Here is a 16,017-nt window from a genome sequence, read left to right as displayed (position 1 = left end):
AGAGTGTATAACTTTTAATATATTGAATGTCAAATGAAGGTATGGTACTCAGGGAGCAATTATTATACTTATCATAAACATTTTATTTTCCTTCTTCGGTGCAAAAATGTTAATATAGTTTTATGATATTGCCACAGAAATGGATAGCAGCGAGAGTGTTACGGAGAGCTGGTGCTGGAAACAGACCGCTCAAACTTCCTCGTCCACATCATCGTTGGAGGAGTGGCTAAAGAACAAACTCCTGAACCATGAACTGCATAAAGGAATATCAGCCACTGTATAAACCTTGCATGTGTCACCAATCTTCAATCCCACAGAAAGAGTAACACAGCACCTTTTGGTATTGGTCTTTCTTTTACGATAAAAAGCAAAAGAAGGGGACAATAGAAGGAGTGGCTAATGACCAGAAATTGAAGGAAAAGAGAGAACAGCCTTGTCCTCAGAAAATTGTGATAAGAAAGATTATGGAGGCATCTTCAAAGAAGGAATCGGAAATTGACATTAATTTGGATGATATCGAAAGAAAGCTTTTCAGAGTTAATGAAATCATTGGTGAAATGACAAAGTTGTGCCCTTATAGGAAGACAGAGTAATCCTCAAAATCTTGTAAAAGTTATTCTAGTAAAAGTGTCAATATATCTCTTATATATCTCTCTATATAATTTAATGATTTTGTATTTGCAAATATATTAAACAATTTGATATCTTTGTATTTGAAAGATGGTCGCTACTTGATATTAGAAATAAGATTCCAAAGAATAAAAAATGAGATTCAAAACAATGAAATAATATCCAAAAATACAATGTCTTATATGTGTTGTCGTACAATATATATGATAATTTACTTAATGTTGTAACATACAAATAGATATTCTGTTTAGATCGAACCTTTGTTGTGATAATACTTTGATACTGGATCCTATACTATCCTAATGATTTGCATCAATCAGTGCATGGGTTACAATCGATCAATCAATCGGTTAGTCAATCATAGGATCAATCAATCAATCAATAGCTCAATCTGTCTATCAGTCAGGTCCATCCCAAATGGCCTTGTGTAGGACAGCTGTACCCCCTCCATCCAGCATGTAGCTTTTGCATCCAGCTTAAGGGTGGTGGGTTCTACATATGAATGGGTTCTGCAACTTGTCAGGTTTTACATTTTCTACTCTTATAACAAAATAAAAAAAAATTATTCCAAAGCCATTTTTCTCCTCCTTCAACAAGAATATAAAACAAACCAATTTTCACTTTCTTACTAACTAAATATATTATCTCCTCTCTAACATATCTATAATTTCTCATACTAATACCAATACCTTAACTTATCTCTCTATTTAATCCATCAATAATATAATCCATCAATCATCTACATGGGCGGCAGAATTGGGGGGAGGAGGGGGGTTCGAGGGGCAATGCCTCCCCTTAGACAGAGGGGTGGGGGGTTGAAGATAAAAACATAACAATTTGTGTTGTGCCCCCAAAATATCTTTTTACTTCTGCCGTCCATGATCTAATATAATCCATCACCAATCATTAAAACTAACTTATTTTTTCTATCTCTCTCAATTATACTCTTCCTATCCACCTAAATAACCTTGCAAAAAAAGTGAAAAATAGTTTACTTAAATTAACATTGTTTCCTATATTAAACAAAGGTCAGATCTTTTGAAACAAACAAAAGTATACACTGTAATTTCTAGTAAACAAACATGAGTGCAGAATGCAAAACAAAACAAGTTCCGTATGTAGTTAATAGTAATGCACTAATCATTTGAAACCCCCACCCCCATGGTCCTGGGGAAGTGTGGGGTTAAGGTGGGGGCTTAGAGCACTTTTGAACAAGAATCTGTCCCAAGGGGGTGGGGGAGTTTACAGTTTTTGACTCTTAGTCTTGTCCCCACCATGGGGCCTTGGGGACAAATGACTAACATCACAAATGTATTTTGCAAAAGACATGTTAGTCTGGTTTGAAACACTTCCTCTTCTGTAGCAAGCAATTCCATGTATCAGTGTGAGGCAAGCTGCATTACAGAATGTGCAAAAACAAATATGAATGACAACTAATGCCAGATAAAGGTAATTTAATTTTCCATTTTTTTGGTAATTGTTATCTTCAAAGGGGGGAGGGGTGAATAGGGGTATGTCAATCCGCCAATCTACTACATTTTTAGGACAAATCCGTGGATCCGCAGATATTTTTAGATCTGCATGGTTTGACAGATAAAACAAAAGCTCGATTGAAATTCATTTAAAATCCGAAACTCTACTGTCAAGGCAGTCAAAATCCGAGATCTGCGCCCAAATTGTCAACAGATCTGTGATCCGCCGTTTTTCCAAAATCCCCCAATCCGCTAAAATAATCATCAAAACCCGTAATCTGTGAGAATTTCGGGGCTGAATCTGCCGAACCTGTTCACCCCCCCCCCCCCTTCATAGTAATTAGTACAAATGTACTTGCTGAAGTGTACTTGCTTTGAATATAAAGGCTTTTTTCAGATGACTTGTTGTTGGGTAGTTGCCTTATAGTCTACATCCCGAGGGGTAGGCGCATTTGACTGCAGTTTTGTCTCTGTTTTGTACAGGGTCAAAGTCTAATCCCCCACCCTTTCCCGGGACTATGGGGGTTTCAATTGACTAGTGCATAATGAGATGGGGTAAAGGGTTGTGCAAAATCAAATAAGATATACTGAAATTATTTAGTACTCAAACAAGCTAGTATTCAGGAAGCAGGATCGGGCCAATTACAGTTATAAATTCAACAACAAGTATCTTACAACATTAGACATCGTAATCAATTCATTCTAAGCAAAATTTGAAATAAAATCTACTGGTACCGGTAAAACGTGTCGGCCACTAGTACGTTACCAAATATCAGTCAAGCGTTCCTCGACGGCATAAAACGACGGTAAAGTCACTCCATTCCGATAAATAATTTGAAAACTACTACCTACCTCTGTTAACTGTAAACATTTCTATTGAGTTGTAAAGAAATTTCGTTCGACAATACGCGAAAAAGGCGTAAACCCGGAGAAAAAAGCTGTAAACAAATTCACAGAACGAGGGTCACATGACCGCCATTCAAAGGACATTTCCATATTAAGCCTCGTTTTCATGATCAAAAACCGTGCGCGCGCTCTTGCATTTATACAGACTAGTAAACACTGGATATGCAAATTATTATGAAACCAGAATCGAACCGGAATTGAAGACTAAATTGAAGAATGAATGTTCTTAGCACACGACATGTGACTATGACAAGAAAAATACTTGTTTGTCTAGTTGGTCTTGAACTGCGTCTGCAGAATAAGCTTGCGAATAACAAGACTGGAGCACAAGTTTTCACTTCATAAATAGAATAATTATGATAACACATTTAGGTTTCATTTGCTAAAAAAAATAATTATGATAACACATGAGCCGTTATATTATTCTCTAGGTTCTATCTCCTTTAGATTTTTTTCTTGTTGCACGGATCCTAGTTTGGAAGGAAAACGAGTGGAAAAAGCTCTGTAAGGAAATGATATTGTAATAATTAATAGCCTGGATTTTAGCATTCTCTTTTATGCTCGAGGCACAGGCGATTGGAACTACACAAATCTTTAATACTTGCCGAAAAGAACGAAATTCAAGCAGGCAAATGAATTTGGACAGTAATTTATTGTAGAGCCTTTGTTGATACGGAACCATTTGTCACACTATTATCGATTGCGTGACACTTCTCTGAGGTCTGAGGTCTTTGATCTTGTTTTAAAAACAAGTTTTAGTATATCTGGTCTAGGATAAATTCTGGTTAGGAAAGCAGGATAGCAAAACTGGCTAGAAAAACCAGTAGAACCGGTTTACAGTACTACTATATACGAAAGGAAGCTCAGAGCAGCTGCATTCGTCCTTCAAGAAGCGAAGAATACAAGTGAAGAGGAAGAAAGCTCTAAATCTTTGCAAAAAAATAATCAAGATGTCTGGAAAAGACGGTAAAGGAATACTCTTAGACTGCAAGAAGAGGTCTCTTTTCTTTGCATTTCGGCTTGCTAAGTGCGTTCGCAAGTAAAAGAATTCCCATGCCCAGCAAAATACAAAGAAAAGAGGCCTCTGCTTGGAAGGAAGGCAAAATATTGAGGCGAGGCTAGAATTCTTAATTCAACTTATTCTTCTCTTTATATATTTAGACAAAAAGAAGCCAGCTGCCCCCAAACCAGCCGAGAAACAGAGCAAAGACGAGGTAAATATTATTTTCAAATGTGCTTGCGTTGTCGTTCGCCGACCGTTCGTTCTTTCTGGCGTGAGGCCCGTTTTTATTCATCAACCCCGCTCTTCACGATTTTCACCTTCTGAATTTATTTGTTATAGCACAAAGAGGAGGAGAAAGGCAAGAAAGGAGGTAAGCCTGACTTTTTTTATTTATCTTAACGTCGGCAGTGTCTAGAATTTAGAATGATGAGGTACCAAAAATCAAAGATAAATTAGAAACGCAGCGTATTTCTGGAAACCCGAAGACTGGCCCCTTATAATTATAACCTGAAGCTAACTCGACAGATTGTTGTACCTGAAAACACCCTCCACAACTCAAAATATCGGTTTCAACTCGTGCATGCTCGCAATGATGTGTTTAGGCCCTGTTTTACCTGAAAACACCCTCCACAACTCAAAATATCGGTTTCAACTCGTGAATGCTCGCAATGATGTGTGTAGGCCCTGTTTTACCTGAAAACACCCTCCACAACTCAAAATATCGGTTTCAACTCGTGAATGCTTGCATTGACTCGTTTAAGGCCCTGTCTCACGAACGCTTTTTTCTGTCTCGCATAAAAAACATTGCAACGCGCACGCGCATTTCTAAGTGTGACACCCTTTTGCAACTTGTTTTGCATTTCTCAAAGTCGCACGAAAAGTAGAACTCTCTTCTACTTTCTGCACCAAATTGCTTCATGTCGCTGCGAAAAACACGTGTCAGGGCGCGTGCGACCTGCAACATTTTTTGCTATACAGTTGCAGCCGAAAAGTCTTGTTGTAACAGGGCATTGAAAGTTTTTGTATTTTAATATCCCAACCTTTTATATGTTCCAGGTCGTGGTGGTGGCAAAAAAGCAGGATCTAAAAAATAGTACAGGGCGTCGGGCACCGTTTATTAGATGAACAGTGCTACACCTAAGTTATGTAATTATATACAAGAAAATAATACCAAGATCTCACCGACTTCAAGACTAACTTACAGGCGCCAGTCTGATGTTACCAACCCTACTAGCTGTGCCGATGTTTTTGTACTTACGTGAACTCGTTGATGTTTTCAATAAAATATTTATATGATTATCACAATAGTTGTTGTTTCTTCAGAGAGGGTGGAACTTACGCTTGCACAGCGCATGTCGAGAGCCCTCCATACTTCTCTTGCCCAGTGAAGGGGGGGGGGGGGGTAGGGTAAAATTTAAACAGTTAAAAAAGCACTGATTACTTCCCTCTTGACTAAATCTGTTTTTTTATTTTATTTTATTCGGCAAATAAGGATGGGCTTTCAAGAAAAAAGCGGTATAACCCCGGCGAAAAATCGGGAGGGTTGGCCAGAGTGGCCCAGTAGCAACCGCCGTCTTTGAATGGCCCTATCCATCTTTAATGCATCTTTGCATGAATAAATTACACTAAAGTCCCATTTACACGCGCCAGCGCTTACGTTTCCACCGAAAGGCTCGCTGTAAACAAGGCGCGGGCGCATAGCGTAAATCGCGGCAGCACAATCCAAGATGGCGCTAACAATACGGCAAGAAAAAAAAAAAATGCAGCGATTTTTGCCTTTCATTCATGGCGAGAAACAACGAGAGAGTAGAAAGGAGGTGGTGGGTGAGTCCTTGGAAGACCGAGGAGTAAAGGCAGGCCCAAGGTTTTGGTGCAAATTTGATTCACGGGCTACGCAACACGGACCAAGCAGGTTTCAGAAACCTTTTCAGGTGAGACAATTGTTGCCTTAGGCCTAGTACAAACGCCGCTCTTATCAAGAGCTGTTCCTAAATGCAAACAAACCTAGATAATTTGATAAGAGCGGCGTTTGTACGGTGGCCCACTAGGGTCACGGCAAATTAAAAAAAGCCACGGCAAATTAAAAAAAGCCACGGCAGAACAAAGCAAACGCACGGCAAAAGAAAGCGATCTCACGGCAAAATAAATCAAACTCGCGGCAGAACAAAGCATCTCACGGCAAAGAAAGCAATCCCACGGCAGAATACAACGAACTCACGGCAGAACACAACGAACACGGCAGAACACAACTACGACCTGGCCCACAAGGGTCACGGCAAATTAAAAAAAGCCACGGCATAAAACAAAAAATTACGGCAGAACAAAGCAGACTCACGGCAAAAGAAAGCAACTCCACGGCAGAATACAACGAACTCACGGCAGAACACAACGACAGAATCCAAGCCACGGCGGAAGTGAGCTTTCATTTTAAACCTGTGAAGTAAAAGTTAATACTGTAATAGTCAAATAGACACAAAAGAAAAAGTAATAAATAGTCAAATATGTATTTCACCGGTTCATTGCGTTCACTCTATCGAAGTTGAATTTGGTTCAAGTATATCAGCGCTCACTCAAGCAGAAAGGTCGAAAATGCGAGGAGGTAAGGGGGACCTGGTTCAAAACCTCATTTGTTTAGCGGTGAAACACCAGCTGAAACATAATGTAAAAATTGGTCCTGGCCATATTGAAATTTGGGTAGTTACACTGAACAGATTTACTGAACAAATTGATTTTGTGATTTCATAATGCTTCAATATGAAAGTTAACAGCTAAGTACTGTCTTGCGACACTGCCTAATCAGTATTTCCTTTATAATTATCTTTAATAAACAAGTGCATATACAGGACACTTAGGCTATTTCAGGGATGCCGGAGCATTTTTTTGATGGGGGCGAGGGTGTGGGCTAAGCTATGCATTTGTAGTTTTTCTATATATGTTTAGCTATATTTTGCTTTTTATCTGTATTTTTCTTTTTAAATCTTAAAGTAATTCAGAAGAAATCAAAACTTATTGAGGCAGCTCTAGCACCCCCAACCCCGGTTCCGGCACCCCTGTATTTGGCCTTGTTTATACAGATTGTGCACAGAAAGATATATGAGCTAATTTGATGAGCCTTGATGAATGCTTTATCTGTTATTGTTGTTTGTTCCTGTTCTTAATTTAGAAGTTGCAAATTATGATTTAGTTGTAATGATATTTGATTAGAGTGGGCATACTCCATCCATGAAACACATAGTACTGATTACAGCTAAAATAGTACTGATTAGATTTTTGAAGAATAAAAGAATATTGTTTTTAGTAATACTTGTCTATTTCATTATCCATTATCTGTAATTCATGAAGTATTATAAGAAATCATAACCTTTTTGACACATGCACAATAATAGTGTTGAGGCTGGTGCCATTCCGATTAAGGCATTAACTTATAAACAGATTTTTAAATCATGGGAATTATTCAGTGTTGCAAGGCCTTGATGTCACATTTGTGAACAGTAACCTTTAAATTGTAAATCATGTGACAGTATATACCTATTTTCAAAAAAGCTGCAATATAAAATGGCAATTGTCACATGGTGATTGCATGGTTAAAAGCAGTCATTTCTATGAAATAATGACAAGATAGTATGTGGTTAACCTTAACCTCTTTTTAGTGTTCATTTTCGTGCAATTTCAAGAAGCTCAAATTTGTGTGTCGAACAGCTTTTAAGTGGTTGTAACCTTTTGGTTATGCAATCTCCTCTGACAACCATTTTTGAAATGGGCATGTTTTCCTTTTGCTAACATAACCTAATGTTTCATTTACAGTCAACTTGATCTTGACACCCTTTATATGAGAACCTCAGTGACTTATAATTCTTTTTCTGGCCTAGTGCTTTTTAATCAACTGGTTGAATCTTGCAAGTGGGTTTTTACTGAATTGTTTCCTTTATGGAGGGGACTGGGAAGGAGGGGTTCGACCTTGTTTTACGTAATGTTTAAAGGCCGACAATGAGGACTTGACGGGGTTTCAAAGTCCGCGCAATTAGTTCCAGTCCGAGGCGCTAGCCGAGGACTGGAACTAATTGCAAGGACTTTGAAATCCCGTCAAGTCTGAATTGGAGGCCTTTGAACGACTTCAAAAACTCATTAATTATTCGGGAGGGAAAAGAAGCGAAGGAAATACATATAACAGAAATATATTGATTTATTGCATCTCCACTAAGGTTTTCAGTTTTCATAATTTTGAATGCATGAAGCACCGTTTGTTGTTCTTCAATTCCCGGACGGCTTTCTGAAACAAAAGCTATTCAAATTGTCTTTGTCTGCTATTCATGGCATTCCTAATGAGTCTAATTCATAAGTTTTATAAGTATGTTATCTTCCGAGGAATCGCATCAGAAACTCGGTGGCGTAATGGTATAAGACGGCGCATATAGACTGGACGGTAGGGGATCGAGTCGTGATGGAGTCATGTATCAAAGACCTTTTTTCACTAAATTAATGTTAAACTGATTATTTCTAATAATTTGATTATCATTAGCTAGTAGTAGTTGGAAACATGGTAGAAGTAACTGGAAATAAGGTAGAAGTAACTGGAAATAATGTAGAAGTAACTTGAAAAAGGTAGAAGTAACTGGAAATAAGGTAGAATACAAGGTACGAGTACTTCCTCTGGTTTCAAGTTACTTCACGTGGTACAAATTACAAACAGGGATTGGTTGAATACCTCATGAATAATTAATGAGTTTTTGAAAGTTGTTTCTCAATCGTTCCTTATAAAATAATGTAACTTAACAACCATTAACTGCAATGTGCAACAACTCTTCATACATCTGTAATGCTTCTCTCCAGTGTTCAGGTTTCTTTTTATTGAGACTGTGAAGAACATAACGAAAATATTCTTGGTATTCATCATCTTCGTCCTGTTGTACAAGATGAGTGTAAGCATAACTCATATCATGTTGTGAAACTGGTACAAGTAAATTATCAATACCCCCGTAACTTTCAGGAAGGTGGAAAATTGCATCAGGTCTTCCTGCTACAGTATCATGGCGGGATTTCCTTATATAGTGAGTATTCCATGAATCACCCACTCTTTTCAGATCGTTTTGAAGTAGTTCAGCAAAACAAAACCAAAGACACTCTAAATGAAGCTTGTCTGCTGTGTTGAGTACTGCTTTCTCTATCATGTCTTTGAAAAGATTCATCCACCATGTTGACCAATTTTTTCTAAGAAAGCTCCACCAGCATTCAATTCTTTGATTTCGTGGAGATGCAACATATCTATGAGAGTTGGGATCATCCAAAAAAAAAGAATGTATACCGGCCATAGTACCATTCTCAGTTCCAAGGTCTGTGTCTAGTTCTTTGGGACAGCCACCAAGTTGTTTGACGGCGTCCAGATAATAGGAAGCAATGTTGTCAGGATAATTATTTGATCGAGTTACATACAACCAAATGACTTTGCGACTGAAACCATCGATACACGCATGCATCGGAAAACCGTATGGCTTAAGTTTATCGTAGCCATCAGCATGCCAAGTACTATTTGGCCCTAAGCTACGATAAACTCTTCTTTTCAGCTTATGGGCCTTTCTCAATTCAACTCCATTTGGGTCGATTTCTTTCAGCATTTCTTGAACAACTACACGTGGTACCAGTATACCCTTCATTCGAAGATTATGCCAAACTGACCGATATCCAACAATCGAATTTGGTCCATCCAAAAGTTCTGTAATAGCAGATCTAACGGTATTTGGATCATACTCAAGATATCTTCTTGACATCCCCCAATCTTTAAGACGTCTTTTCAGCGTTCTGACGCTGATATTTATCCCATGACACTTCGACAGTAGTCCAACAATGTCATCATAACTATGCCCAAGGTGAAATAATTGTGTTATGATGGTTCTTTCCTGATCTTCGCTTTCGCTGTCCGCCATTTTGAATTTGCAAATGGAGGAAGACTGGGCGGTCTACTGTGTATTTCACTTCCGCCGTGAAATTCACTTCCGCCGTGGCAATTTACTTTTGTTTGTTCTGCCGTGGAGTTGCTTTCTTTTGCCGTGAGTCTGCTTTGTTCTGCCGTAATTTTTTGTTTTATGCCGTGGCTTTTTTTAATTTGCCGTGACCCTTGTGGGCCAGGTCGTAGTTGTGTTCTGCCGTGTTCGTTGTGTTCTGCCGTGAGTTCGTTGTATTCTGCCGTGGGATTGCTTTCTTTGCCGTGAGATGCTTTGTTCTGCCGCGAGTTTGATTTATTTTGCCGTGAGATCGCTTTCTTTTGCCGTGCGTTTGCTTTGTTCTGCCGTGGCTTTTTTTAATTTGCCGTGGCTTTTTTTAATTTGCCGTGACCCTAGTGGGCCACCGTACGTTTGTACTAGGCCTTACAAAGTTTATTAAAGCCGCATTGTCACCAGTTTACTTCCGGTCGATTACGTTACAATCTCCGATGATTTTTAACGGAAACCGCAAAAAATATTTCAAAATATTGAAAGCAGTGTGTATATTGCAAGTTTCTTTTAGGGTGTGATTGATAATTTAGAGCGGATGGCATGTTAAATATTTCGGATTCTAATAGATTCTTTTGTCTTTTAACGGTTGAGGTTTCTGTCGGACCTCCGGAAGTGAACTGGTGACAATGCGGATTTAATCATGCATACATCAAGGGGGGGGGGGGGGGGGGGGGGGTTGTATAATTTTTTTTTTGGAGTTGGATGTATAATTTTTTTTTTCAGCACATTTATTATACTGTGGCTGGAGATTTTCTGGAGTAGAAGTCAGGTTCTTTGAATGGATGAATCAGTAACAGTTCAACTGGAATGTAACAGATTTGCTGGAATGAAATCACATACTTGAATAAAAGCACACCCTCAATTAAATGCATCTCCCCCCCCCCCCCCTTGTTACCATACAGCACAAACAAAACTTATGTACCCAAAGGAACTAGAACGAATATTTCACATCCGCATCTACTAGGGGGGCTGGGGCCATGAACCCCTAAAAAGAAGGAAATTTGAATTTTGTGTTCCCAGAGGTGCCATTTCCTGCAGTGTCTCGAAGGGATATTCATCATCCACATTATAGTAGGGGGCTTGGGTGGGCATGCAACACCAAGAACAAAATGTGAATTTTATATTATTACCAACATTTTCTCATCCAATATGTCATAGTGGTTGCATGTGGTGAGGCTCCTTCAAGAATACAGAGGGATCCAGCCCCTCTTATTTACAGCTGATTTCTCACAGTGAACTCTAACAGTGAATATACTGATTATCTATTTTTTTCAGGATGGATGCCACCCTTTTTGAGGAAAGTCTTGAGAAGGTCACCCCGCTGGTTAAAAGGGAGTCAAAGCAATTTCTGCTCATCACAGACTATGTATAATGTTGCATTTTCTGGCCACGGGCTGTTCGTATCATACCCGAGGTATGTGATGCTATGTTCCAAGTACTGAAGGATGAATATCTCACTACGCTACAGAAGATTGGGTTAAATTAGCCGAAGAATTTGAAGATAAATAGAACTTCCCTCCTGCCGTGGGTGCTATTGACGGTAAGCATATAATTAAATATGCAAGCACTGCCAAACACAGGATCAGAGTAATTCAACTACAAGAAACAATTTAGTATTGTTCTCCTTGCTATTGCTGATGCCAATGCTAAATTTATAGCATTTGAGCTTGGATCGCCTGGGAATCAATCAGGTGTGGGAATTTTCAAGGATGGTAAATTAAAAGACAGAAATGGAAATCAGATATTTTCCCCTGACCCAAACATATTGGCCAAAGAGTGTAACCAATACCATACTACATCCTTGGTTTTGGCTTACTCTGTGCTAGATTTAGGGTGCTGCTGAAGACAATGGAGCTAGATGTAGAGAATGCAAAGATTTCTTGTGCATGTATTGCGCTTCACAATTTCTTAATCAGTAAGAAAGGCAAGTCATACTTAGAATAACAGGGGATATAGTGCTCTGTGTGTCATTTTCTGTGGTGCACTTTAGTGCTTTATTAGATTATTCTGAAAACATATTGATTACATTTCCCTTACATGGCATCTGTGAAACAGTTTTTTAAAAGTTGGGGATTCCTTGTACCTAAGCTGTAAGATCTTGATTTTAACCACCTTAACGATTTCAAAACAATGCAAGGCACCCTGAATTTATCAGTATTTTTACAATATTTTAGCTGGTAAATGACATACAAATAAACATATGTAGACAGATCAATCAACACCAATATTAGAGATGATCCTTTATGATAACTGCATAAACACATATCAGAACTGGTAAAATAAATTAATAGAAAAAAATATATCTGTATCCATCATACTGTTGCACATGTTTAGTCAAACAATATACCCAGCAATTTTTAGTATAGATTATAGCTCTATATTTTTGGTTTACAATGTTCTAGCCCATCAAACAATCTGCAGCTTTGGGTATTGTCTTCCAGTTTTTTTTGTCATAAAATGTTTGTTTGCAAGGAATGACGTTTATGATGTCTTCTGTTATAAATAGTTGTTTTCAAAGAATTGAAGGGTATGGTCCAGCTGTACACCTTAATAAAAGCTTAATCTTCACCATTACAAGAGACTGGATTTGAATATTTTTATTTAAGTTAGAAGGGAAGATTTTCCCAAATAATGTTTGAATTAGATTTATTGAGAGATTCAAGTAAAAATGCTTTCTTGATAAATCATTTACAGTAAATGTATTATTTGCAATAAATAGAAATATGATTGTTTATTATAAATATACATGTATCCAAAACGGATTTATCTGTAAATAACTGGATTACAAAGTTTCTTCAAGTAGATCAATAACTATGAAAAGTCAGAAGGGAAGATCTTTCCCAAGAATGTTTTTTTTGATAAAAATAAAATATTTGCAATAAAAAGAAATATGATTGTTTTATTTAAATTGATCATTTGAAGCCTCCAGCTTATCTAAAGCCACTTATCTTTGCGCCCGCAAAGTACGCTGGATCCTCAAGCATGACAATTCTCGTGATAGTAATTTTTGAAGATCCAGGCGTGAATAAACACACACATCATCGGCCCCACTTCTACTTTTTTGGCTTTTCTTTATTTTTCAGACTTCTTCTCTGCAAGTGCCTCTTAGGCTCTGGTACTTGCCTATAGAAAAGGGTTAACGATATCAAAATATGCTGGGGTTTAATTGACATGATGTTTTTTGAAAAAATTCTTACACCTTTCCAGTCACATAATAGCCCTACTAATGTTTGGTTTTGTTATGAGCTCGTAAACTTGGATGTCAACCTCGTGCAATGAAAGATTCCTTGAGGTAATTTGCAGACAAATCTTTATATTTTGCTGCAATTTGACCCCTTCCTGAGTTGTCAGATTATTTAAATTGTATTGGTATTTCTAAAAGGTTTAAGCAAATAAATTAATGCATATCAAATTGGACATAAGCTCGAAGAGGAAACCAACAACAAACACAAAATAAAAAACACACAACCACAAACATAAAACACCACACAACCACAAACATAAAAAAATCACAATACACCTTACCGTTAGACACTGCACCACAGTTTCTTGGAAATTTCAGACAACAACCAAGGATACCACATCATGCAATCACAACCATACAAACAAATATAAATCAATTAATCAAACACAACACACCTTGAGACACAAAAAACAAATACACACAACCACCTAAAATGAAATGTGTCAACGAGTCTGAAATGCATGAAATTCGCGGGAAAAATCTGTCAAAATGCATAAGAGAATATGTCAAACTAGAAGTTCTCATGGAGAAGTTAAGTGCTCAAGCTCATAGATTTGTTGGTCATTCAATTGCAAGGGTTCAATCTATATTATTTTAGATTTGTGTGGGGCAGCCATACTGTCTTGGTTGATCACTTACCCTTTGTTTCATGGTAGCCTGTATAGAATTACGGAGGTCTGAATACAGGCTATTTCATGGTTTCTTTTTGTAAGAGAAAAGGAACAAATTGCGTGTAGTCTTATTTTATTAGACAAAAGAAATTATTTAATTGTATGTCTAGAAAAGGAAAGGTGAAGTCTGATAACCATAATTAACAATCTGATTAGCTGTGGAGGGGATGTGCAGTTATAAATATTAAAGAAAATAAGTATCTTTTTAAAAAAGACTGCTTTTTGTGGTTGAGTGGGAGGGGCAAAAACCAGTGTGCCCACCCTGAGCTGCATGCCTGTATATACCCAGTAAGCTATTTGGGTCTAAGTGGTTGCCATGAAAATAGCTACTGAAATGATTACTGCTCATGTGATAACATATCGTGAACTATACAGAATTTATGATCTCCTGCTTCTCCTTTAACAATAGCTTCTGCATGTAAGTACACTGCAGTATTCCCTGGAGCCCACTGATTTCTAAGGAATATCTGTGTATCCTCTGTGCATGTGTTTGCCTTGGTTTAAAATAATGTAGCAATCAATTTTGTTTTATTTCTTGGGCAATGATTTGCAATCATAGTACTTCTGGACTGGACATTGCTGTGAAAAAATAGACTCAAAATATAAAATACTGCAAACCCAGTGTCGAATAAAAAAATTCTATTTTATAGATTTTAAGTTATATCTGATCTGAGAAGCGGGGCAGAGAAATGAGATTATTCAGAGTGATTTTACATTACCCTATATATACTAATCTCATCAAATAACACAGAGATCTACTGAATGCTTATTATCTATCCGTCATTTTAGGAATTTGTTTGGTTGTCTTCCCTTAATAAAGTTATTTCGCTGAGTTGCATTTATAAACAAAGCCTTACAGTACAATCCTCAGGCAATGGTATTTGAGCTGTTTGAACACCTTTCGCTTTGCGGGGGGGGGGGGGGGGGAGGGGCTAGTTTGTTTATCCGCTTCTTAATAAGGAAAGGAAGTTTAGAAATTTATTGGTTGAAACAACCTATGTAACGTTATGTAAAGTTATATGGTACCAATAAACATCATCATCATCATCATCATTATCATCAAATGACAAACTTCCAAAGCCATGATAAGTAAACCCCGTAAAACATTGGATCATAAGTCGTCATAGTTACCAAATATATCTTTGATTTCGCCATCGTATTCGCGGTATAAATCGAAGAAGGAGCTTTCAACATTATCGTAAACACGTAACAGGGCACGTGCGAAAAATCATGGCCGTTTTGTATGGCTTTGTATCGCGGACTGCCAAAGGTAGCCCAAATCTTTGTACAGACAGACAACGTCCTACCCTGGGTACCAGGCTCGCGAGAGTCCCAGGTCTGGACTCAAAAAGTTGACAACTTTTCATTGAGGCGCATCTTCACGAGCAATTTTATCGAATTGTCGATTTTTTATTGCTGGGAAAAAGCTGACCTGCTAGTGCTCACTTTGCACCATTTACACGAGCAACTAAAAATTGTCAAGTAAAAGTTTTCAACTAAAAATTGCTCGTGTAAATGGGCCTTACTATAATTTCTGTAATTTCTGTAATTTGTGACGTTGAAATAATAAAGGTGCTACGACAAGAGCATACGTGTAAAGGTGTTATAAACTAGCAACAAGCCCACGTGTCTGGCGTGACAGTGGAACACGTGACTTGGAGCCCAACAAAACCCGTGACCGTGTCGTGACCCTGACTGATGGAGGGGGTCTTGAGATTTCTATTGCTTTCACAACAACAACAATCACTAGTCCGTATAACAACTACTGGGTACTTGTTATGCAAACTGAAGTCCGTCTGCAGTGACATAAAAGAGGGAAATTGCGAACACATTGATGATAAGCCATGGGATTTATTCGGTTCTTTTTCTCTCTTCGCTTCATTATTACTGTTGAGCCGATATTCTTTAGTTATATTGCCATCTTTGCTCTTCAAAAGCCGTTACTGCATGGAATTCGGGGTCTCCTAAAGACCTGGCTTACAACCTGGTTAACACATAGGGAACAACCCGTTCTTGTTGATGGAGTCTCATCTTCCCCTATAAGTGTGTCATCTGGTGTGCCCCAGGGGACCGTTCTCGGCCTACTGATGTTTTTACTCTA

The 16,017-nt window shown here is 38.1% G+C and overlaps 4 long non-coding RNA genes across 4 annotated transcripts; 1 reads left to right on the top strand and 3 right to left on the bottom strand.

The window, feature by feature from the left end:
* Nucleotides 1-647: 647 nt before the first annotated feature.
* Nucleotides 648-3,686, bottom strand: LOC116614792. The gene is made up of 2 exons (XR_004294726.2): nt 2,955-3,686; nt 648-1,170 (listed from the first exon to the last, which is right to left on the bottom strand). It is a non-coding gene; the product is annotated as an uncharacterized LOC116614792 (long non-coding RNA).
* A 136-nt stretch (nt 3,687-3,822) lies between these two features.
* Nucleotides 3,823-12,886, top strand: LOC5507491. Its single transcript, XR_007311885.1, has 5 exons — nt 3,823-3,974; nt 4,170-4,222; nt 4,351-4,381; nt 5,068-5,923; nt 11,277-12,886. It is a non-coding gene; the product is annotated as an uncharacterized LOC5507491 (long non-coding RNA).
* Nucleotides 12,229-13,953, bottom strand: LOC116614770. Its single transcript, XR_007311886.1, has 2 exons — nt 13,885-13,953; nt 12,229-13,124 (listed from the first exon to the last, which is right to left on the bottom strand). It is a non-coding gene; the product is annotated as an uncharacterized LOC116614770 (long non-coding RNA).
* A 19-nt stretch (nt 13,954-13,972) lies between these two features.
* Nucleotides 13,973-15,865, bottom strand: LOC116620030. The gene is made up of 2 exons (XR_004296978.2): nt 15,048-15,865; nt 13,973-14,495 (listed from the first exon to the last, which is right to left on the bottom strand). It is a non-coding gene; the product is annotated as an uncharacterized LOC116620030 (long non-coding RNA).
* Between the last annotated feature and the right edge of the window lie 152 nt (nt 15,866-16,017).

The sequence above is a fragment of the Nematostella vectensis genome, chromosome 1 (genome assembly GCF_932526225.1).
Source record: "Nematostella vectensis chromosome 1, jaNemVect1.1, whole genome shotgun sequence".
Lineage (NCBI taxonomy): Eukaryota > Metazoa > Cnidaria > Anthozoa > Actiniaria > Edwardsiidae > Nematostella > Nematostella vectensis.
Note: the sequence above shows the minus strand (reverse complement) of the source record. Positions and strands in the feature narration are given on the sequence as shown.